Genomic DNA, 25,720 nt, shown 5'->3' on the forward strand with positions numbered 1-25,720 from the left:
CCTCTGCCTGACGATCGCATGAGTTGTCTTCCGTAAAATTCTGTTCACTGCAGCAGTTCGGATGTGATGCTTGACAACCGTGAAATTTGGTACAACCTCCTTGTCACGACAGCGTTGTAGAAAAGCCAGATTACTCAGCAACTGTGACTGTTTCAAGCGCAGCTTCTCCAGCCAATGAGCGCCACGAGCTACATCCTCCCCATAGAGGAAACTAATGTGACTATGAAGTCCTTCACTACGGAGCCCTTGCATAAAAAGTTGTCGTTTTGCTTGCAGCGTCAAACTTGGATAAAATCCCGAGCATTCGATGACTAACTCCCTCACCTTCGTCAGGGGTAAAATTGACTGTCATGGACTTGTGGGGCTTTTTTTCTGTTTCTCCCCCCTAACAGACCTGTTTTATTTTTCTTTATTGTTATTTTGAAACCTTTACATAAAGCTAGGCCAGCAGTGGCCTATCTACGCCGCTCTGTGGCCGTAGAGAATACACACAGTGAATAGAAAGATAGAAAAACAAACAAACATGGCGGATAAAAACGGGAGACACACATAGGAAAATAAATGAAGCCACCACGGGTGCACTGTTTAGATAAAAACGTTCATCACTGTACACAATGGAGAAGACAGAGTTTACACACGTCAGTGGAGGAGCACAAACAGAGAGACGCTGAAGCACCGATGGGAAGACAAACAAGAGCACTGGCGACGATCTCTGGCGCACGAAGAAGCAGCATTCACACGAAAAATCCGGGGGCCTGCAAGAGGTGTGGGTAGGAGGGGGATGGGAGGGGGTTGATGCCAGAGGGAGTGAAGAGGGGAGGGGAGAGGGGAAGGGGGATGTGTGGACGCCCGGGGAGGGAGGGAGGAAGAGAGGAGGCAGAGAAGGGGAAGAGGGTGCCCTGCAGGAGAAACACAGGGGGAGGAAGGGGAGGATCAAAGTTGGTAGGAGGGGTAAAAAAGGGACCTGTAAGGCTTCAGCTTTTATAAGTAGTGGATGGGTTCTCATTGGCTGGATGATGTCACAGTGAAAATGGTGCGTACGGAGGTGACGGCCTCTATGTCCATAGATTTTGTTTGTGCGCTTTATCCAGCATTCCTTGCAGCGCCATCCATTGCAACTGGCGGAGAACTGCGAGGAATGTAACAGTTCTCCGTCTGCACTCTTTCTTATCAACTGCGAGCATCCATTTATTGCTGAGTGCATATCCAGAGTCTCTGTTGAAATTATTTTCCCATAGTCTAATTTCAACTGCTTCCCTGATGACAGAGTACCAATAGTTTGAAGTGGGAGCAAGTATTTTTGTTCCATCGAATAAAATCTTATGTTTATTTAACAAACTGTGCTCAGCCACCGCTGATTTCTCTCAATACCTGTATTTCAGGTGACGCTGATGTTCCACACAGCGATCGGCTACAGTTCTTGTACATTGGCCCACATAATTTTTGCCACACTCGCAAGAAATGCTGTAAATTCCCAGTACTCTCAGGCCGAGATTATGTTTCACAGGTCACAGCATTTCCTTAATCTTCCTGGTTGACCGGAAGACTGGTCTGATTCCCTGCTGGGTCAAGACTCTACCGAACTTGCTGGTCGTTGCACCGCAGAATGGTAGCCGTGCGATGTGTTGGTCCTCTTGATCTGTTCGAACAGCGTCCTTCCGAGGTTTCTTCGCCAGAGTAGATCTGATAATACGATCAGAATATCCATTTTTTTCTGAATACCTTCGTCAAATGGTTAATATCGGAGCCGAGATGATCCTTGACTGAAATAGTCCTTGCTCTGTCTAGCAAAGTATTCAGCATAGCTCTCTTCTGAGCTGGGTGGTGGAAACTATGTGCGTTTAGATATAAATCTGTATGCGTCGGTTTTCTGTACACAGAATGTCCGAGACGTGCATCTGATTTTCACTCCACCAGCACATCTAAGAAATGTACAGGGTGTTTCAAAAATGACCGGTATATTTGAAACGGCAATAAAAACTAAACGAGCAGCGATAGAAATACACCGTTTGTTGCAATATGCTTGGGACAACAGTACATTTTCAGGCGGACAAACTTTCGAAATTACAGTACTTACAATTTTCAACAACAGATGGCGCTGCAAGTGATGTGAAAGATATAGAAGACAATGCAGTCTGTGGGTGCGCCATTCTGTACGTCGTCTCTCTGCTGTAAGCGTGTGCTGTTCACAACATGCAAGTGTGCTGTAGACAACATGGTTTATTCCTTAGAACAGAGGATTTTTCTGGTGTTGGAATTCCACCGCCTAGAACACAGTGTTGTTGCAACAAGACGAAGTTTTCAACGGAGGTTTAATGTAACCAAAGGACCGAAAAGCGATACAATAAAGGATCTGTTTGAAAAATTTCAACGGACTGGGAACGTGACGGATGAACATGCTGGAAAGGTAGGGCGACTGCGTACGGCAACCACAGAGGGCAACGCGCAGCTAGTGCAGCAGGTGATCCAACAGCGGCCTCGGGTTTCCGTTCGCCGTGTTGCAGCTGCGGTCCAAATGACGCCAACGTCCACGTATCGTCTCATGCGCCAGAGTTTACACCTCTATCTATACAAAATTCAAACGCGGCAACCCCTCAGCGCCGCTACCATTGCTGCACGAGAGACATTCGCTAACGATATAGTGCACAGGATTGATGACGGGGATATGCATGTGGGCAGCATTTGGTTTACTGACGAAGCTTATTTTTACCTGGATGGCTTCGTCAATAAACAGAACTGGCGCATATGGGGAACCGAAAAGCCCCATTTGCAGTCCCATCGTCCCTGCATCCTCAAAAAGTACTGGTCTGGGCCGCCATTTCTTCCAAAGGAATCATTGGCCCATTTTTCAGATCCGAAACGATTACTGCATCTTGCTATCTGGACATTCTTCGTGAATTTGTGGCGCTACAAACTGCCTTAGACGACACTGCGAACACCTCGTGGTTTATGCAAGATGGTGCCCGGCCACATCGCACGGCCGACGTCTTTAATTTCCTGAATGAATATTTCGATGATCGTGTGATTGCTTTGGGCTATCCGAAACATACAGGAGGCGGCGTGGATTGGCCTCCCTATTCGCCAGACATGAACCCCTGTGACTTCTTTCTGTGGGGACACGTGAAAGACCAGGTGTACAGCCAGAATCCAGAAACAATTGAACAACTGAAGCAGTACATCTCATCTGCATGTGAAGCCATTCCGCCAGACACGTTGTCAAAGGTTTCGGGTAATTTCATTCAGAGACTACGCCATATTATTGCTACGCATGGTGGATATGTGGAAAATATCGTACTATAGAGTTTCCCAGACCGCAGCGCCATCTGTTGTTGACAATTGTAACTACTGTAATTTCGAAAGTTTGTCTGCCTGAAAATGTACTGTTGTCCCAAGCATATTGCAACAAACGGTGTATTTCTATCGCTGCTCGTTTAGTTTGTATTGCCGTTTCAAATATACCGGTCATTTTTGAAACACCCTGTAACTTCCAATCCTTTTCCATCTCCACTGTAAATCTTATGTTCTGGTGTATACCATTCAAATAATCAACAAACCTGCTGCAGTGCCTCATTTCCAGGTGGCCAGATTAAAAATATATCGTCAACATACCTGAAGAAGCAGGATGGACGTTAAGGGAGCACTGTTCAATGCTCATTCTTCGAAATCCTCGATGAAAAAGTGAGCTATGGCTGGTGACGGTGGCGAACCTATGGCTGTACCGACAGTTATTTCATAATATCTTCCACCATAGAACAGAAGAGAGCTATGCTGGATACCTTGGTACACAGAGCTAGGACTATTCTGGACAAGGATCATCTCGGCTCCGAGATAAACCATCTGACGACGGTATTCAGAATAACTGGATATTCTTATCGTGATATCAGATCTACTCTGGCAAAGAAACCTACGAAGGACGCTGTTTGAACAGGTCAAGAGGATCAACACATCGCGCGGCTATCATTCTGCAGTGCAACGACCAGCAAGGTCGGTAGAGTCCTGAGCCAGCAGGAAATCAGACCAGTCTTAAGGCCACCCAGACAGATTAAGGAAATGTTGCGACCCGTGATAGATAATCTCAGCCTGAGAGTACCGGTAATTTACAGCATTCCTTGAGAGTGTGGCAAAAATTGTGTCGGTGAGTCTACAAGAACTGTAGCCGATCGCTGTGTGGGACATCAGCGTCACCTGAAATACAGGTATCTAGAAAAATCAGCGGTTGCTGAGCACAGTTTATAAATAAACATAAGATTTTATTCGATGAAACAAGAATAGTTGCTCACACTTCAAACTATTGAGACTCTGTCATCAGGGAAGCAGTTGAAATTAGACTATGTGACAATAATTTCAACAGAGACTCCGTATATGCACTCAGCAATGCATGGAAGAGCACAGTTGATAAAGAAAGAGCGCAAAGGGAGACTTCTTACATTCCTCGCAGTTCTCCGCCTTTTGCGATGGATTTCGCTGCAAGCAAAGCTGGAGAATGCGCGCAAACAAAATCTATGGACATGAGGCCGGCACCTCCATATGTGTCGTTTTCACTGTGACGTCATCGAGCCAATGAGAAGCCGTCTGCTGCTTATAAAAGCGGAAGCCTCACTGGTCCACGACAGTCAGTTTTACCCCTGATGAAGATGACGGAGGTAGTCATGGGAAGCTCAGGATTGTGTCCAAATTTGACACGGCAAGTACACCGAGAACTTTTTGTGCAAGGACTCTGTCGCGAAAGGCTTTGTAGTCAGAATTGGGTTCTCATTTGTTTCTTTTTTATGTCTTTTCAGTGTCTAGTGTTATAGTGACACAAGATTATCGGAGGAGTAGTTACATTGTGGGACTAAACATCCAAATTACAGTTTTAACAGTTGCACATGGGAACAGATGCCAAACACTGTTCTGTTAGGAGGAGATACTTTGAAAATAGGTGTGCTAGATGCTCTGCTATATTTCAGTAATGGTGCAGTGTCGAGGTTTAAGATTATGGCATTGCTGGCAGTGCCTAGTGGACTAAATATGCAAAGAATTTTAATTTTCCAATGACCGCAAGACACTCTTGGAAGCCATGCGAGAAGCAAGAATAAGAAGTCTGAAAAAGAAAACAGAGGGAGAACAACACCACAAACAAGATGAATATGGACCTCGAATGCATTAGTGTTATGCATTGTAGGTAGAGATGCAAGCTTTAAATTCAACTAGAACTTCCTGGAAGTTCACTTTTCTAACAGTCTGATACATATTGATTAAAAGCTATTAAATATGGCTTAAATCTTATATACTGTCTTGAAACATACTTACCTAAAAAGCAGACTATTCATAAAAGGTAAAGTCGAAAATCAAAGATATTTAATGAAAAACTATGAGTTGATTACTGAAATTTTTGATAATCTTTATTAAAGATTTTCTGAAATATAATTTATGACAGCAACAACATTTTAAATGTCTGCTTTAAATATCTCTAAAGAACTTCCAGAAAAAATAAAGTTCCTACTTTGCTTTTAATTCGAGATATGCGTACCTATGCAGTACATAAATTATTAAGAAGCTTTACTTCAGTTACCACACAAAATACAATTCAGGAAAAAGTGTGTGATCAAAAGCTGTCGTTCATACTTCAAACTGTCCCCAACAGATTTCTTAAATGATGATAAGCATTACATGGGATGACATAAAATGTAAGTTGTGTTGCGAGCGGTTTCCACCACATGTTACCTACACTTGGGTTATTATGATGATGTCTCTCACTGCGTGGCATTTTGCTGCACAGTCAGAAGTGTCAATTTGATTCTGTCTGCTCCTTGCAGTGGCGGAGGATCTCCACTCACTTCGAGACACCCTAGTGTGATCTGTTCATATGTGGCTTGCAGTAAAGTGAGCGATAGCCATGCACCATTCGTGGTATGAAACCCCCAGAGCGTGAGTACTACTCACACTTGTCCAGTTATTTTAAAGGTAAGTATGTCCATTATTAAGCTGCAGTTTAGTTTGATAGATACTAGTTTATCATAAATCGATTATCCAATCGAAACAATGAAAGCGTTTCTAAATAAATTAAATATTTTATTTAGGTATCCAAATTGGCTTCCTATTAAAACAATAAATTATTGTTCCAAATTTTAATGTATTCCATATGTATGTATTTTTGTTTAATGAAATTTTTTTTAATGTAAGACACTCATAAAGTTCATTACTCAGATAAAACGCATTTTATAATAATATACCTGAATAATTGAAAAGAATAAAATTTCAAAATCAAGAATTATAAAATTGTTTTTAATAAATATTTAAGATTTACTGAAATATTTGTTATAACAAAACCAGACTTTTTTGAGATTCACAAGATATGACAAATATTTTTTGTTGGACATGAATATGTTTTATGTCGAGTGATGGAATATAATTTCGAAGCTATGTTATATACGGTTTTAGCTTATTTAGAATTACAGTGAACCTTAATTTTTTTATATTTTTGTAGTTGACATTATTTAATTTGTGTTCTGTGCTTGCCATTTCCAAGATCTCTAGCAGTCAAAGAAAACTGTCTGATTACCACTATAAAAAAAGGAAACTGGGGAAGGAAGCCAACAGGCAAAAACAATCAGGCATATTAGGAATTGTATCCAAGAGGTGTATAAAAACAAACGATGACTCTGAGAATCCAACATGAAGTACAGTTACATAAAAAAATACAGGATAAACAAGGTATCAGTTAGCTGTGGCTAAGCCATGTCTCCGCAATATCCTTTCTTTCAGGAGTGCTAGTTCTGCAAGGTTCGCAGGAGAGCTTCTGTAAAGTTTGGAAGGTAGGAGACGAGGTACTGGCAGAAGTGAAGCTGTGAGTACCGGGCGTGAGCCGTGCTTCGGTAGCTCAGTTGGTAGAGCACTTGCCCGCGAAAGGCAAAGGTCCCGAGTTCGAGTCTCGGTCGGGCACACAGTTTTAATCTGCCAGGAAGTTTCATATCAGCGCACACTCCGCTGAAGAGTGAAAATCTCATTCTGGAAACATCCCCCAGGCTGTGGCTAAGCCATGTCTCCGCAATATCCTTTCTTTCAGGAGTGCTAGTTCTGCAAGGTTCGCAGGAGAGCGTCTGTAAAGTTTGGAAGGTGGGAGACGAGGTACTGGCAGAAGTGAAGCTGTGAGTACCGGGCGTGAGTCGTGCTTCGGTAGCTCAGTTGGTAGAGCACTTGCCCGCGAAACGCAAAGGTCTCGATTTCGAGTCTCGGTCGGGCACACAGTTTTAATCTGCCAGGAAGTTTCATATCAGCGCACACTCCACTGCAGAGTGAAAATCTCATTCTGGAAACATTCCCCAGGCTGTGGCTAAGCCATGTCTCCGCAATATCCTTTCTTTCAGGAATGCTAGTTCTGCAAGGTTCGCAGGAGAGCTTCTGTAAAGTTTGGAAGGTAGGAGACGAGGTACCGGCAGAAGTGAAGCTGTGAGTACCGGGCGTGAGTCGTGCTTCGGTAGCTCAGTTGGTAGAGCACTTGCCCGCGAAAGGCAAAGGTCCCGAGTTCGAGTCTCGGTCGGGCACACAGTTTTAATCTGCCAGGAAGTTTCATATCAGCGCACACTCCGCTGAAGAGTGAAAATCTCATTCTGGAAACATTCCCCAGGCTGTGGCTAAGCCATGTCTCCGCAATATCCTTTCTTTCAGGAGTGCTAGTTCTGCAAGGTTCGCAGGAGAGCGTCTGTAAAGTTTGGAAGGTAGGAGACGAGGTACTGGCAGAAGTGAAGCTGTGAGTACCGGGCGTGAGTCGTGCTTCGGTAGCTCAGTTGGTAGAGCACTTGCCTGCGAAACGCAAAGGTCTCTATTTCGAGTCTCGGTCGGGCACACAGTTTTAATCTGCCAGGAAGTTTCATATCAGCGCACACTCCACTGCAGAGTGAAAATCTCATTCTGGAAACATTCCCCAGGCTGTGGCTAAGCCATGTCTCCGCAATATCCTTTCTTTCAGGAATGCTAGTTCTGCAAGGTTCGCAGGAGAGCTTCTGTAAAGTTTGGAAGGTAGGAGACGAGGTACTGGCAGAAGTGAAGCTGTGAGTACCGGGCGTGAGTCGTGCTTCGGTAGCTCAGTTGGTAGAGCACTTGCCCGCGAAAGGCAAAGGTCCCGAGTTCGAGTCTCGGTCGGGCACACAGTTTTAATCTGCCAGGAAGTTTCATATCAGCGCACACTCCGCTGCAGACTGAAAATCTCATTCTGGAAGGTATGAAGTTTCTAAATCAATTGGAACTGACTCTACTCTGACTCTACCATCAGCAGATGAAAGCATTGAAAAAAATGACACGAACGTGACAGCCACAGAAAGCATTCTACAAACTTCGAGTACAGATCCAGCTAGTGGCCAAGAATGTTTGGAGATGTCGAAATCAGTCATTTAGTAAGACAAGGTCGACTTAAGCCATTGCATTCCTAATTACACATCGCCTCTCAATGACAATGGTTGACATTTTAGCACAAATTATTATACACGAATTTTAAGAAATGGAGAGAAAATTTTATGTACTGGCTGGTGTATTCTCTTTCACAAAACTGCTTTTATCGTTTGTATTAAAAGATTTTCGGCTCCCCGGTTCGTTCTCTTTCATGGTAGGCTTTTAAAGGTTGAAAGCACCATGGCTAAACTTTAAAAGAGCATGAAATTTCTAAAAATCACATTCAGGATCAAAAATTGCGGCTAAAAATGTACGAAAGGTTAAAATGTTGTAAAATTATAGATGCAGTCACACAAAGAGTTATTAATGATGAAACAAATTGTTCTAACAGATTGGTTCTAAGAATCGTAGCAATTACTAAAACGCTTGATAAAAGTGGTCTGGCTTTTCAGGGTACAACCAGCAAGTTGTTCGAATATAATAATGGTAATTTCTTAAAAATAGTTCAGTTATTATCTCAGTTTGAACCCATTGTGGAAGATCACATCTGTAGAGTGGTAAGGAAAGATGATACACACTTACTACCTCAGGAAAAATATACAAAACGATAGTAGTAGGGCAAAGGGGATGCTGTGGCGTTTTGTTAGTGCGAATTGCATACATTCTGGGAAAAGCATACATTCAGGAACAAACCTGATTGATTTATGACCCCCTTCCTCTACTCTTAACCTACTGTTCTGTTAATTGATTTATGATCCCCTGGAGATAATGCATCTTTCTGAGAAGCCCCTCACCCCTCCCCCTCCCTCTCCTCTACATCCACTCCTCTGGGAAATCTCCAACCCCTCTCCCTTCCCCCTCACTGATGCAATCACACTTTTGATACCAAATTAATTGACTACTTAATTAAATCAACCAATTAATTGAGCTCTCTCCCTCTGCGAAATTCCTCACCCCAACTCCCCTCCCCCATCTGGAAATTGGTGGGAAAAGGACTCAGTCTGTGCTGGAAAGGAAGGATCTCTTGAAACGAAATTGAAGTCAATGTTAATTACATAGTGGAGGATATGCTGTTTATTTATAGAATTCCATTTTCAGGGGTTGAATCTCTTTATTTGGCGGAAACAGCTCACATCCAGCAACTACATGTCCTAATTACGTAATTACACTGATGCAGTTTGGAGGTGTTGTCTTGTCGGAAAAATTTCGTGTGTGTGCACACCTTGACATGCAGGGATCGACTGTACTAGTGCACAATACCACCACCAGAGGATGTCCCACTCTCCCCCACCCCTCGCCTTCTCCCTCCCCACCCATCCCAGAAAAAACTGATGGAAAAGGGAGTCATTCTCTGCTGGAGGGGACGGATCCCACAACACGAAATTCAAATCAATGTCAATAATATATTGATGCATATTCTTTATTTAATGATTTTGTAGGAGACAGGACTCTGCCATTTGGGTAGATTTCACATCTGCACCCCCCACACCCACTTCCCATAGCGTAATAACTGAAAGCACCGAGGACTGGAATGAAGTGTGGTATGGGAGCCGCTGTTTGTGGTCTCTCTCACGTGGGTCTGTCGTCCAGGCGCTGCAGCAAGGGTCAAAAGCTGCCCAAGGTCCTAATTACAGGTCACAATACTAACTACTGCCGACCACGGTCTGGATGTCGGCCTCCTCTGATCTTGTGGCCCCAAATAAGGCATCAAGTGAGGGTAATCTGTTGATTGGGAAATTTCAGACTCACTTCCTGTCTCTGTTTCTCTCTAGAACCTACTTGCTGTTTGTTTGTCTGTGTCTTCAAACACACAGAGATTTCCATCTCTCCTCAGAATACTGTGTTTCTATTGACTAATGCTGGGAACAAAGAGAGAGCTGACGCAATTTCAATATCAAAAATAGAGCGAAATAGTACATTTGCACTACCACATCAAATTAATTTTTTAACAATTTACAGGAGTGAAATAGATCGCTTAAAACAATCACCTCCACCTTACGATGATCTTTTTTCATTATAAAACATACATTCAAAGTCTGAGTATCACGGGCAAACGTTATGCAAATCAAGTAATGGAATTTCCGCCACAAACAGGTTGTAGTGCTAACTATATCTGAGGTCTTGTATGCACCAACATTTGACAACACAAACACCATTCTCCATCACAACGTTTCCACTAAACCTATCAGGTGAAAAAAATCTAGCCGATCACACAAAATCGCGATCGCAGAGCGCGCGCCATCTGCCGACTGCCGGGTAGCCCCTTCTGTACCAGCCGGGAGAGACCTGCACCCGCACCACCCATGCTGGCAGCGGCATGCCTATTCCCCAGTCTCCACATGCCCACCACATCGAATGCTCAGAGGTTGGAGAGGCTGTCACCAAGCAGTCAACCAATGAATTTATTTACAGGAGGGGGGGGGGGGGGGGGGGGGCATAAACATCCAGCGCAAACACTCATCACATTGAGTCTTCTCACGCAACACCCAAGTCTGCTTCCATCGCTGCACATCCAGTACACTGGCTACCTCGCCAGCCACCGCTGCTGCAGGCAAGATCAGATAGGTCGGTGCATTCTATGTAACCTAACCATACATGATACACCAAGTTAATCCATGACTTCTGGTCACTGAAGGCTCGTGACCACTCATGCAGCCATCCAAGGCGCACTGCAAGACTAACAGCTGCAGCTTGAATGTATAGAGCAGTTCTAACCAGTTTCATCCCGACATAGACCCCTTCCAGATTAAAAAGTACAGTTTAAAAAATCCACTTCACCCAATACAAGCCGGCCGTTGTGGCCGAGCGGTTCTAGGCGCTTCACTCTGGAACCACGCGACCGCTACGGTCGCATCTTCGAATTCTGCCTTGGGCATGGATGTGTATGATGTCCTTAGGTTAGTTAGGTTTAAGTAGCTCTAAGTTCTAGGGGACTGATGACCTCCAATGTTAAGTCTAATAGTGCTCAGAGCCATTTGAACCCAATACAAGACAGGGATGTTGTTGTCGACTGATGACCTCAGATGTTAAGTCCCATAGTGCTCAGAGCCATTTGATGTTGTTGTCCACGCACCTACAATTTCTCACGCTAAATATAAATTTCTCCATGTTGTAAAAGTCATTCTCAAAGACAGAAAAAATCGGGGCATACACACGTTTTCACATCGCTAAAGTATCGTTACTTGTTGTGAAAATCCTGTTACAGTATGGCACAGGCAATATTTCCTCTAACAAGAGAACCTCCCCATCGCACCCCCCTCAGATTTAGTTATAAGTTGGCACAGTGGATAGGCCTTGAAAAACTGAACACAGACCACTCGAGAAAACAGGAAGAAGTTGTGTGGAACTATAAAAAAAAAGCAAAATATACAAACTGAGTAGTCCATACTGTGCCCACAGGAGCGCCGTGGTCCCGTGGTTAGCGTGAGCAGTGGCGGAACGAGAGGTCCCTGGTTCAAGACATCCCTCAAGTGAAAATTTTATTTTTTTTTATTTTCAGACAATTATTTTGCGAAGCTGCACAGGTACACAGAGCAGTATTGTTTACGTGATCGTGTGTCAATTATCAAAGTTCAGGCACTCACACATAATCAACTTAGCTCTCCAAAATTCCAGGACATGTTCAGATTTGCTTGGACATATGCAGGATTTGACGGTCTACACACGGAAAAATTTGAAAACGTTAAAAACATATGTTTTGACAGAGCACAGGGAAAACCGTGCGACTGTGAAACTGTTGCATTCATTTGTTGCAGTTTATGTGATACACCCTTATGTTATCATCACTTTTTTGGGAGTGATTATCACATCCACAAGAAAACCTAAATCGGGCAAGGTAGAAGAATCTTTTTACCCATTCGCCAAGTGTACAAGTTAGGTGGGTCGACAACATATTCCTATCATGTGACGCACATGCCGTCACCAGTGTCGTATAGAATATATCAGACGTGTTTTCCTGTGGAGGAATCGGTTGACCTATGACCTTGCGATCAAATGTTTTCGGTTCCCATTGGAGAGGCACGTCCTTTCGTCTACTAATCGCACGGTTTTGCGGTGCGGTCGCAAAATACAGACACTAAACTTATTACAGTGAACAGAGACATCAATAAACGAACGGACAGATCATAACTTTGCGAAAATAAAGAAATTAAACTTTTCACTCAAGGGAAGATTTGAACCAAGGACCTCTAGTTCCGCAGCTGCTCACGGTAACGACCTCGGCGCTCCTGAGCTCACACTATCCTTGATGTTGCGTATCTTGCTCATGGACTACTCAGTTTGTATATTTTGCTTATTTTTTTCAGGCTTCCACACACCTTCTTCCTGTTTTCTCGATTGATCCGTGTTCAGTTTTTCAAGGCCTATCCACTGTGCCAACTTATAACTAAATCTGAGAGGGGTGTGATGGGGAGGTTCCCTTGTAAGTATTCTCTCATCAGGTAAAAAATTCTGTTCTACTCAGCTTAATATCTGTTACGTCCTGCATCACAGGACTAAAATATTAAAATCATTTTTGGCTCATGATGGAGTGTTAAGCTTAACCTCTGTCACTAGATGCCTCCTCGTTTTCATACTCGCTTAAAGTAACCAAACGCATGGCTGCATACGAAGTGTCTTAAGGTAACAGCACAGAGAAGTTGTAAATATCAGGTTTATACTACGTATCACTTCATAAATTCGGTAACACAGCTAATTTTATTACAATGGTCATCTCTCCCTGTGTAGGTGGAAGAAATTTCGTTAAAAGATACCGCCACAACGATAAAAACGCCTGATTACTGCTTCAGCACGCGAATCATATCCATGATACCCTAGCCGTCGCTTCCTGTCGCCAGGTGGGATGCCATTGATAGATTGATAGGGCAATTAATTATGTGGGTCCTGAGAGTCACTTTGCATGGCAGTGATTTTTTTTCAGCAGTCGGATTACACTCGTCAGGTACCTGAAAGGGGAATCCCTGGAGGGAAGACGCTGTTCTTTTCGAGGAATACTATTGAGAAATGACATTTGACACTAACTGCAGAAGGATTCTACAGCTGCCAACATACATTTCGCGTAAGGACACCGAAATTAGGGTTCATAAGGATGCATGTTCGCAGTCTTTTTCCCTCGCTCTTTTTGCGGGTGGAATAGGTAAGGGAGTGGTAAGAATACCCCGTGCCACACACCACACGATGGCTTGCGAAGTAAGCATATAGATGTAGAAGAAGTTGTATAGACCTCACCTTTAAACTCTTCTTTCGTCAGAGTATTGCTTACCTACTGTATTCTCATAAATCTTCCTATCTTGGATGTATAGCATTTGAATCCACATGATTTACATGAGTAAGAGATGTCCCCCCCCCCCCCCACTAATCCTCTCGAAATCCCATCATGTTCCGAAAGCACTGACTAGGTAGAGAGCTATCACAACGAGAAAAGTAGCACACTACTGTACAGAAGGAAATTCACAATCATGAAAAGTATACACAGACTGCCCAAAGAAATTCAGGAGCATAACACCTACAGTTCGTTGATATCAAATGACGGTCTACATGTCGTGACCGCCTTTATGACTACTACATTAGATATACGACAATATAATGGTGTGGTGTCAAACACTTCCTTGGCAGCACAGTCTCTCTCTCTCTCTCTCTCTCTCTCTCTCTCTCTCTCTCTCTCTCTCTCTCTCTCCTCATCATTTTTATAACATCCAGCGGAGTAACACTACAAACTATAAAAACTTTGCCAATGTCACCCAATGGAGAACTCGGTAAGATGTTACTGCATCTGTCTCTTCCGATATATCGGAAACAAATACCGTCTATGTGCTAACTTCCAGCATATGTGGCGATGCTATTAAATATACATGTATTGGCCCATTGGAGCAGGTGGCCAGTGATCAGAGTCACTTATACAGACCTATGTAAAGTTTTGTCGCATGTATTAGAGGAAGACCATATCGACTATCAGCACGAGGAGAGGGTCCCTGTGTTGTTGTTCCATAAGCTGTTTGATACACTGTTTTTTGCTGTAACACATCGAAGCAGTGTGTGACTACAGCTGTGTACACATCCATAGATTTTGTTTTTCCACTATGACTTGGAGGTCTCTGTCTGGAGCTAAACCAACATTAACAAGTTTCGATCCATTGGCTCTCACAGAAAGCCGGACATCACATGGCGTAAATTATGCTGCTCCCACAACACACAGGGTGGTTGAAATAAAAGCCAAAGACGGTGTTTCTTATTGACGAAAATATGAAAGACATTATAACATATGGAAACTGGATGAATTAGCGGCATTGTGGAGTGTTTCCAAACAGCTGTCTGAAGGTGATGACCTCGACATTTAATCTCATCTTCGACAGTGATGGGGTAGCAGATGTCTCGGTGTACAGTATCAAAGAGACCGAGAGCACTGATTCCTCATATTGCAGCCGTGTATGCAACCACTGTTTCAGTGCTGGCCATCGCCGGAAGGTGTTCCTCCCACCAAGACTCTCTCCATCCCAGACAATTGGTATCAATCATTATGTGGTAATCAACAGCGTACCAGTGGACATATGGGATGGGAAAGACACCATCGATATGGGATAATGTACTGTGATAAGCACTGCAGTTGATAGTGGGATCAGTTTTAGCAATTTTACCACTTTTTTCGTAATTTCAATGCCAGCCAATGATACGGCAGCATGCTTCCCAATTTCTGTATCATCACTAAACCACTCGTATTCTACTTTGTGAGTACTGTGTAGTAGATTGTGAATACAGATATATGACTGTGCAGTATGTCCATTCATGATTAAATTCTCGTACATATACACCGAAGTATATTAGACAGCATCCTATACCGTTGCACTAAGGTTAACTACACATCTTTAGCACTTTGATCTAAGTGCAGAATTTATTATTGCAATTGGCCATTTTTCCTTATGTCGTTGGGAGTCACAGAGTATTCTCCCATTTATAGGATTAAGTTGGAGATTGAAAGATTTCCCCAAATTGTCTTTGACCAACCCACCCTGCAACACTGTCGCCAATTTAATTTGCAGCTGACTAGAAGTAGGAAGGTACTATACCCGCTACATTCCACGTCTCATAAAACAACAGAACAAGCTGAGTCCGTAACTGCTATTCAGCAAAGACTGTTCCATTCCAGTGTTACTCACAGCACTCATCTAAGTGCACAAGATCTCTCCAGATGAGTCCATGTCGAGGAGGTTAGCTTCCCTAATCGACGTATTGTAGATGTGAGGGTGTTGTGGTGATATAACAGACAGTTAAGAATAAACATGTGGTTTATGCATAATGGAGCTCCAGACAGATGGAGTTTGAAGCAATTTAGGTAAATTAACTGTGCTGTCAATTCTGAAGTATTGTTCTAGTGTCTGGGGTAAGTACCAAGAAGGTATTCGAAAGATAGAAATGATCATAGACCGCAAACACATGCACTACTAAGGCTACACAGTACTGCACTTAAACATGCAATAAGGTTAAAGCCATGTGGTTTCAAAATATTAGTCATGTGGAGTGTAACGCTCTTAATACTCTAATTCAGGACATATAAGTCCAACATCTGACATACATCCACCATGCAAGTTTTCTATCACACTCACTACGGTGAAAAACTTCAAGATGATAAAACTAGTTCCTTCTACATCAAAGAAAAACATAGATTCTTTGTGGTACATGCACAATATACTTTCCAGAGCTGAATAGCGCCCAGTGCTCACATCTGATTAGGGTTCAGAAATTATGCTGCACAAATGATCACCAGCAATAGAAAATGCATGTGGAAACAGACAAATGCATAGCAGTGGTACCTGACATGTGAAATTACACATCATGTTATACTAACTCCATAAACAGGACAACTGACAAGCAAACGTCTAACATTCTGCGTGGTGTCTGTTGTTCTAAGTCGTGTCTCCCTACCACTTTTCGTGCAACGACGCTCTGAGCGTGTTTTTTTTAGGGAATTGACTAGTTTGAACCTGGGACCTGTTGCTGGTAAGGAGACGCCAGACCGCACATGACATGTAGAGTTCAGAAGAGTTCAGTGAGACTAGCGATGATATAACCAAATACTAACTAAATTTAGTGGAAGGGGTTCAAGGCTTTCCAATTTTTAGTTAGCTGGTAAAATAACGTCGAAAAAGCAGTTAAGTTTACCATTGGAAATTTTATTCTACTCACAAAACATTGTTTATAAATTGCACTATTGATAAAAGGAAATGTTTTAATACAGGATGATAAAAACCAACTGCGTTCAACAAAAAATGTGAACGAATAGTCCCTGAATGGGTTTCCAAGTTCTACAATGGATCGAAGGATGACCTATGCCATATCACATCTATAATCTAGGTTTAAATTAAGTTTCACAAAAGAGAAAACTATCAAAATGGTCTACAGTGACCCTCAATTATCTTTAATTACTTATCTAACTTGTCGTAAATTATGTAAGTAGGCTGTTTAGGTTTTTTTATTGGTAACGCCACCTCTGTATAAAAATCACTGGCTGTGCTGTGTGTAGTCTGTGTCTAGTTTGCATTGTTGTCTGCCATTGTAGTGTTGGGCAGCGGCAGCTGGATGTGAACAGCGCGTAGCGTTGCGCAGTTGGAGGTGAGCCGCCAGCAGTGGTGGATGTGGGGAGAGAGATGGCGGAGTTTTGAAATTTGTCATGAACTGCTATACATATATATGATGATATTAAGGTAAATACATTGTTTGTTCTCTATTAATATCTTTCATTTGCTAACTATCCCTATCAGTAGTTAGTGTCTTTCATTTGCTAACTATCCCTATCAGTAGTTAGTGCCTTCCATAGTTTGAATCTTTTATTTAGCTGGCAGTAGTGGCGCTTGCTGAATTGCAGTAGTTCGAGTAACCAAGATTTTTGTGAGGTAAGCGATTTGTGAAACGCATAGGTTAATGTTGGTCAGGGCCAATTTTTTTGTAGGGATTTTTTAAAGTCAGATTGCGTTGTGCTAAAAAAATATTGTGTATCAGTTTAAGGACAGTCGTGTTTAATTGTTCCAAGGGGACGTTTCATAATTACAGTGGCTGATGTGGCTTCTCAATAACTATATAACAGAAAAATCATCGCGTTTCAGATTTTTACTTCAAGTGGCAAATGTGAACTCCATGAGCTTTAATTGACGATCGACACTAGTATTACGCAAAAAGGGGGTGTAACAGATGAGACTTCTGCAGTTCTGAGTGAAGCTCTATGCGCTGTTATGCGGCATCGCGTGCGTTCATTACCTTGTTGGTGTTCGTCAGGGGGCGGCGGGCAGCACAGCTCCGCTCACCTCGCCGTCTCGGAAGCAACTCTTGTCCTAACTTCTCCTTACTACAATTTACCGAAGTTGGTTTAAAAAAACTATCTGGCTGTGTTTTCGTCTGACCAATCAGGGTCTCAATGTTAACCTTAAGCTCCGCCTACAAAAATTCTGTCTATCCAATGAGAAACGTTATACTTTTTGTGGTGGGGCAATGTTTTTAAAGTTTGCAACGTAACAGAGACGCGAAAAAGTCTCACACTAAAACTTGCAGCTGGTGTGGTCCTTTTAGTGTTATCGTAAGATCTATACTGTTCTTCTGGAGGGCTCTATCTTTTAACATGGGCTGGGGGGTGGTCCTGACGTAACAGAGACGCGAAAAAGTCTCACGCTAAAACTTGCGGCTGGGGGGTGGTCCGTCCCTTTTCGTAGGGCCTTCCAGCTTAACACGGTTCTGCTCTCGGCTTCTGTTCTCGTTTCTCCCCTCGGAACTGCGTCTGTCTCACGGTGCGAAGGTATGACATGCATTTAGGCATTCTTGTGTTAGTCTGTGGTATTCCATTTGCTCACTCGTTACTCGTATTACTTTGGTTAATTTAATGTCATGATTTATTCGGAGCTATATGACATACTACTGGATTTGCTTATCATGTCAGGGTTTTCATGGAAGGTGTTGGATTTGCCTGACACAAACGTACACACACAGTACCTCTGTCAGGGGCTTAGAAAAGAAATTTGAAACATTTTACGTAAATAACTTGGCTAACAATTCTGAAGTATTGATCCAGAGTTTGGTGTCCACACCAAGAAGGTATCAGAAAGAGAGAAATGATCATGGAACATAAACACATTGCAAGGGCTACACGGATCTGCACTTAAATACCCTATAATACTGGAGCTGTATGGTTTCCAACCTATTAGTCATGTGGAATGCAACACTGTTAATATTCCAATCTAAGAAATATATTTCCAGTCCATGACATACTTCTCCCTGCAGGTTTCTCTCCGAAAAACTGTGGTGACAAACTGTAGGGTGATAAAACAGCTACCTTGCACACCAAAGAAAACATTGATTGTTTGTAACACAGACACTACATAGGTTTCCAGAGAAATATAACGCCTGCTGTTCACAAAGTTCTAGCCCGATTACGGTTCTGAAATTATGGTATGTTCACATAAGTCCAATAAAATGATCGTCAGCAGCTGAAAATGCATATGAACAAACAGCAGCATCTTGTGAGGAAGTAAACATCACAATCACTAGCCAGAGGACCTGTAACAGTCCTATTGCAGTTTACTACTGGCCATGCTAACCTTCCTATTGCACACACAAGGATACCACATCTCTAGCATACCTCCTCTTTCCACAATTAAGGTGTGTATATATAAGTAGTAGGGAGACGGCGGCACCACCCTAATTTTGATATCAAATTTATATACAAATTAAGTAAACTGATCAATCAATTACCCTCTCCCTCAACCTCCCCCATCCCCAGATGGTGTCATGTATTTTCTCAGTCCACTTCCCCCTCCCCACCTCTCCCTCCCCCACCTACGCTATTTGTGAGAATTAATAACTTTCGCAGGAATTTCGAATTTTGGCGAGAATTTCGAAGTTTGGTGAGAATTTCTTTGTCCCAGGTCTGTGCTGATGTCCCAACCCACCCTTCACCTGCGTATTGGTGAGGAATTAAAATTAGTGGTACCCTTTATAGGACTCGAACCCTGGCCCTACTGGACGGAATGCCCAAGTGACCCCCCCCCCCCCAACACACACACACACACACACATACACATGTAAACTGACCGGATGCAGAAGAGGAAGGTTAGGTAGTGTAATTTATTTATTTTGGTTGGGAAACTGAAGTAAAGATTGGTTCTGATTACATCATTAATAATAAATATGGAACCTAATTACATAACTATGTGTATAGTGCTACACAAGGAGTACCTACAACCGCAATACAGCTCAAAAATTGGCGATGCCATACGACTGGTGTTATTCTGACAGGAAAAGATTTCACAATACCACTCGAAATTAGTGGCAGATGCACTCAAACTCTACCCTTCACCTACAAGCCCGTGGGAAAAAAGGCTGGAGAGGGAGGTACTATCTTTATATTTTTGGTGGGAAATATATTCAACTGACGAGATGCTGGTGCTAGACAGAGTGAAGTTTAATAAGTGTATTACTTGTAAGCATACAGCTTAGGACTGTATCTCTATCCCTGTTTGACGTCAAAGTTCGCTACAGACCAAATCAAAATGTTCAAATGTGTGTGAAATCTTATGGGACTTAACTGCTAAGGTCATCAGTCCCTAAGCTTACACACTACTTAACCTAAATTATCCTAAGGACAAACACACACACCCATGCCCGAGGGAGGACTCGAACCTCCGCCGGGACCAGCCTCGCAGTCCATGGCTGCAGTGCTTTAGACTGCTCGGCTAATCCTGCGCGGCACGCTACAGACCCCTGCTCGACAATGACCCTGCAGCCCAGGTAACTGAAGCCAGTACACGCTACCACAACTGAAGGAAAATGCTTCACTGCTCTAATTACACATCGAAATTTTCGTGAAAAAAAAACGGAACTCGTAACCAACAGGTCATAATGCAACACATGTACTTTGGAAAATCGTCTTCCCAAAAGACTGCAGAGAGGACGGCAATTGAATGTGCGTTCTCCTCGGTGTACAGCCAAGAACTAGTGGAATTATAGACACTCCTACCTCTCCTCATCCCTCCCTTGTTCACTCCCTCAACCTATGTTGGGGACACACACCTTTTTAAATGTCCAGCTGCCACTGCTGTGTGCTGCACCCCGCTTTGCTGCCTACAGCCACACCCCCGACAGATGAGCTTACAATTGCTGACCGCCTTGAGGCGAAGGTCCAAGCATCGGCCTTTCACCAATACAAAAGGAAAATTTAGTGGTATTGCCCTGTCCCACATGCTGCCTCCTGGTTGGTGCATAGCTGTCTAGGGCGACCCTCCCCCTCCCCCCCCCCCCCCCCCCACACACACACACTGGACTCTCCCCACCCTGGCGTCGCAAGTGCCTGCCATTCTGAATGTGAAAGCACTGCACTGTAAGAATTGTATTTAATGTCAACGCATCTCTCGTAATCGAGCATCTACTAAAAAGGAAAAACTAGTGTGGTGCTAATAAATGTCCTCTCTCCACGAAAATGGGCGCAGTACATTTAGTAAAGTCGGAGATTAACAGATCCCTCCCGCACTGTCTTTGACCAATCCTCCCTGCAACACCAGTCTTACCCATGGCATCCATCTAAATGCACAGGATCTCTCCAGATGCGTTCGTGTCGAGGAGGGTAGCACCTCTTACCGGTGCATACCTAAATTCGGCTGCATGTGTGAGAACACTGTAATACATATGACACCTTTGTTGAGGTATGTGTTACGAAAATCCATGTAGTTTACAGGGCGAGTGTTAAAAGTGAATGCAGCGAGAGCATAATTTTTAAGCTTTTCTCGGTTTTTAGTATCCAGGTACCCCCAACCCAGCACAGTTCCCCGAATTTCATGGTACTTTGTCTATCATTTTATGTGTTCTCAGTCAATTCACGTAATTTTGCAAATTTTTCGCGATTTTACATGTTTTTCGTCTTTCCCTCAATTTTAAGTATTTCCCATCAATCTGACGTAACTATACCAGGTTTTCCTCGATTTTTACCGATGTTATGTCATTTTTTCATATTTTTTATATTTCTATATATGTACATGGTCATATTGCCGGCATACCCACGCGTTGTTTGATTTTATATGAGGATATTTGCGTGTCCTATAAACCAGCCTACTGAAAAATCCTAAGAATTCCCCTTTTCCCAATGACCTACATGCATGCACTTTGGATAGGAAGATCGTGAGAAGTATAGTAACACTCACCTTGTACCTAGATAAGGCTCAACGAGCGGTGTAGATTGGAAACTCGTAGTCTGGAAACAAATCTGTGTACTGCTACGACACATCAGAGAGCTTGTCTGCAGACTCGTGTAGAGATGCATTTGATGAAAACTCAAAAGTCTGACACAGTTATGTATGTTCATCTGACTTCCACTTTACCACGTAGGGATCTGCAACAGGGAGGTGGCATGTGCACAGTGCTGATTTCTGCTGCTGCTCTGATAATTTTTCCCATAAGTATATGCTCTTATTGCTTACCAGATGAGCTTCGCTACTTTTGTTTATACCTTACAACTCTGATACATCCCCACAACCATGTCAGCACATCTAAAAACTGTAGATTCTAGGTTTTTTTTTTAGCTATTCGTTAGTTGAGAGTGTGCCAAGTGCAGTTAGCTTCCTGAAATGTGAGAGCTTCCCCTCCCTGCACCTACAGCGTGTGCACCCCTGGCAACGTAATTTATAGACGAACAGTTAGCAAGTTATGCAACCGTCCGCCGCTGACAGCTCTACACACATACATATGGAAACTATGCATGTATATTACCAATCGCGAACTCTAGATTTCAACCGCTTGTACGTTATTTTCGACAGTGCTACAGCCTCAAAAATAGCAAACAGCTCTTCGCAAAACGATTTTGTAGGGGATGTAAACACATTTAAATTCATCCTGATGAAGAGCATAACATCTTCGATGCAAGTTATATTACCGATATTTCGCAAAAATATTATCTAGGTCCTCCAGTAATAATACCAAACCGTGACACCCTGCTGCCCTAGTCGCCTGGTGGGAGTGAACTTCTGCCTGCTTTAGTCTGACACGACACGCTCTTCCGCATTTTAATTTTAACGTAATCGGCGTAGCTCGACTTGTAACTCTTCACCCTACGTTCATTGTTATCCTACCGCGTAGATCTGAAAGAGGCGGGTGACTGCCTACCCCGCTAGCGTCTCGCCGAAACTGTGCGCGAGTGCGCCAGGCAAACCACAGTCTTAAAGATCCACGATGACGGCACACAATCATCTCAACTCTGCTATTTTGTGTGCTAGATGTCCACTGGATGTAATGAGACAGTCCTTACGAGCATGTATGGTACAGAACAGGACATTAGCCAGACAGTACAGCACTATAGCCGAATGCAGTCACTCACAACTATGTATTCTACGGACACAGTACATTTCCTCTATTTTCTGTATGTCTATGTCTAAGCGAGTGTCAAGGATGCCTGCCCTAAACCTCACCCAGTTCTCTCGCTGTCGGATCCACCTTCGAACCCTGTCGCAGACATACTGCATTTCGGATCATCCTCTAGACATCATTCTCGATATAATGAATGGTGGATCCACCAGGGGAAGGACTGGGTTGGGTTTATTGGAGCCATTCGTAATACGTACATGTTTTTTTTTTTAAAAAAAAAGCATTTCACATTGATCATACTACACATTGATGTTGCTAAAAGCTGAAGAGTGTTTCTTCTTGGTGTTGTAGCTCTCGGGGGCACCCTGGAATGCTCTCGGTGTGAGGCACCTCTGTGAGTTTTAGTTAGAGTTGCACTCGATTTTATTCTGCATCCAGTCTGGGTGGAATATGATAATGCTCAATGCTATTAAGTAACGAATCTGGAACGATGGCGTCAGTCATCGTGCAGCTGGGCGTGCAACGGTGTTGGACGGTGAATGGAGAGGCCACGTAATAGAAGGAGATTTAGGCATTCTTGGTCGGCAGTGTATAAGACCATTGATGATATGGAAGCTACTATGAGTAGTAAAGTCGGAGTGCAAATGATTGCCGGCCGGAGTGGCCGTGCGGTTCTAGGCGCTACAGTCTGGAACCGCGTGACCGCTACGGTCGCAGGTTCGAATCCTGCCTCGGGCATGGATGTGTGTGATGTCCTTAGGTTAGTTAGGTTTAAGTAGTTCTAAGTTCTAGGGGACTTATGACCACAGCAGTTGAGTCCCATAGTGCTCAGAGCCATTTGAACCATTTTTTTCTTTTTTTTTTTTTTTTTTTTTTTTTTTTTTTTGCAAATGATTCAGCAAGGGCCATATGTGTTTAGCGGGTGTGTTGTGAACTTTAAAGTTACGAACAATGATGCAGCTTCTCATGGTAATGGTTGGATCACTTTTGCAATTTTGCGGTAAACAGATGATACAGAAATTGGGAAGCTTTCTGCTGTGTCATTGGCTGGCGTTGAAACTACAGAACAACTGGTATACTTTGATGTATATGGCCAAATGGACATACTGCACAGCCATCTGTCTGCCCTCGCAATCTAGTATATGGTAATTGCAAAGCAGTGGAGGGGTGATTTAGCGATGATACAGAAATTCAGAAGCAATCTGATGTGTCATTGACTGGCATTGAAATTATGGAACAACTGATAAAACTGCTAAAATTGATTGCGCCATCAACTGCAGTGTGTATTACAGTACATCGCCTCATATCAATGGCGTCTCTCTCATCCCATCCACCCACTGGTATGCTGTTGAATACCACATAATGATTGACTGACACCACTTGGCTGAGGTGGAGGGAGACTTGGTGGAACACTGGATATCTGCTACTTATCACTGTGGGACATGGGAGTAAATTTCTCAACGCTGCAGACTCGTTCTGTTTCCATATGCAGCGATGCCCTCAACATTTTTTTTTTCACTAATAAGATAACAATACCCCTTCTTATTTCTACTGTCTCATATGTGTTGTGAACAGCACCTTCTGTATGGGTCGTCACCTCCAAATAGCTGTTGGAAACGCTCTACAATGCCACAAACTATTCCAGTTTCCGTATGTTGCGATATCTTCCACATTTTTGTCAATGAGAAATATCGCCTCTGTGTTTTATTTCAACCAACCTGTGTAATGTGGGTGCTGCATAGTTTACACCATACGATGTTCAGCTTTGTGTGAGAGCCAGTGGATTGAAATGTGTTAATGTTGGTTTAGCACCTGACACAGACCTTGAAGTCATGGTAGAAAAATAAAGTGTATGGCGATGTACAAATCTTTAATCCTACACTCCTTGGATGTGTTACAGCCGAAAAAATAATGTATTAAACTGCTTACGAAGGAACAATACAGGAACCTTCTCTTATGATTGATAGTCTGTTGGATATGGTCTTCCTCCAGTACAGTCGACAAAACTTGGTGCAGATCTGCGCAAACGACTTCGAGCACTGGCTACCCGCTCCAATGGAGCAATACGTATAATATACTCGATGTCAACACGAAGAAAGTATTTGTTTTTCGACATGTCAGAAGAGAGAGATGTGGTACAATCTTATAAGAATGGTGTGTGTGTGAATTGCTAAGAGACCAAACTGCTGAGGTCATCGGTCCCTAGACTAAATTAAACTAACTTTTGTACACATTCACACACACACCCATGCCCGAGGGGGGACTCGAACGGCTGGCGGGAGGGGCCGTGCAATCCGTTACATGGCGCCTCTAAGCGCGCGGCCACTCGAGTCCATTACAAAGAGTCGTATAACTCGTTAAAGTTTGGATGCTAATAGTTCTCTCAAAACTACAGCGATTTTTCTCATAAAGCTAACAGAAATCCACTGTATCTATTCTCACGTATTCACTAACGTTTCTGTTATTATCGTCACGGCTGCGTGTTTAAAAATAGGAGTTACCGCAAGTCCTTTGTCATTTTCTACTTCCTAACCTCTATTTATAAAGTATACATCACTTGAACTATAGCTGGTTGCGGAACCTCAAAATGGTAGCGTTTTTCCCGACATGTGAGTAGATTGCAGTGATGATCAAACTGCTTACAAAACTAGAATGCAAGAATCTGGTGCTATTGCGAATGATTACCTGTTGTATGACAGAAATTTTACACGCAGGTCGGTAGAGGAGAGTTATGGAGCAAAACTGTCAAACGTAAGCACGCAGAAAGTATTTGGTTTTGAAAACGGAAAAGAGAGAGATGCAGTAAACTCTTATAGGAGATTCTATTATAAAGTCTCGTTTACACGACGACACTAGGTTGCAAGCAACTGCGCTGCCGGCCAATGCACATGCGCGCCGCGCGTTTGCGCAACTCGTTGGTGAAACTAAACACTTTCGGAGTGTTCCAACTTTGGCGACACTAGTTTCATGAGTTTTGAGGTTATGTGTGTTCGTATAGTGTAGACAAACTGAAATATGAAGT

The 25,720-nt window shown here is 43.1% G+C and overlaps 1 pseudogene; it reads left to right on the forward strand.

The window, feature by feature from the left end:
- The first annotated feature begins 12,783 nt into the window (after positions 1–12,783).
- Positions 12,784–12,966, forward strand: LOC124723889 (annotated as a pseudogene).
- Positions 12,967–25,720: the final 12,754 nt, after the last annotated feature.

This window comes from Schistocerca piceifrons, chromosome X (assembly GCF_021461385.2).
Source record: "Schistocerca piceifrons isolate TAMUIC-IGC-003096 chromosome X, iqSchPice1.1, whole genome shotgun sequence".
In the NCBI taxonomy this organism is placed as follows: Eukaryota; Metazoa; Arthropoda; class Insecta; order Orthoptera; family Acrididae; genus Schistocerca; species Schistocerca piceifrons.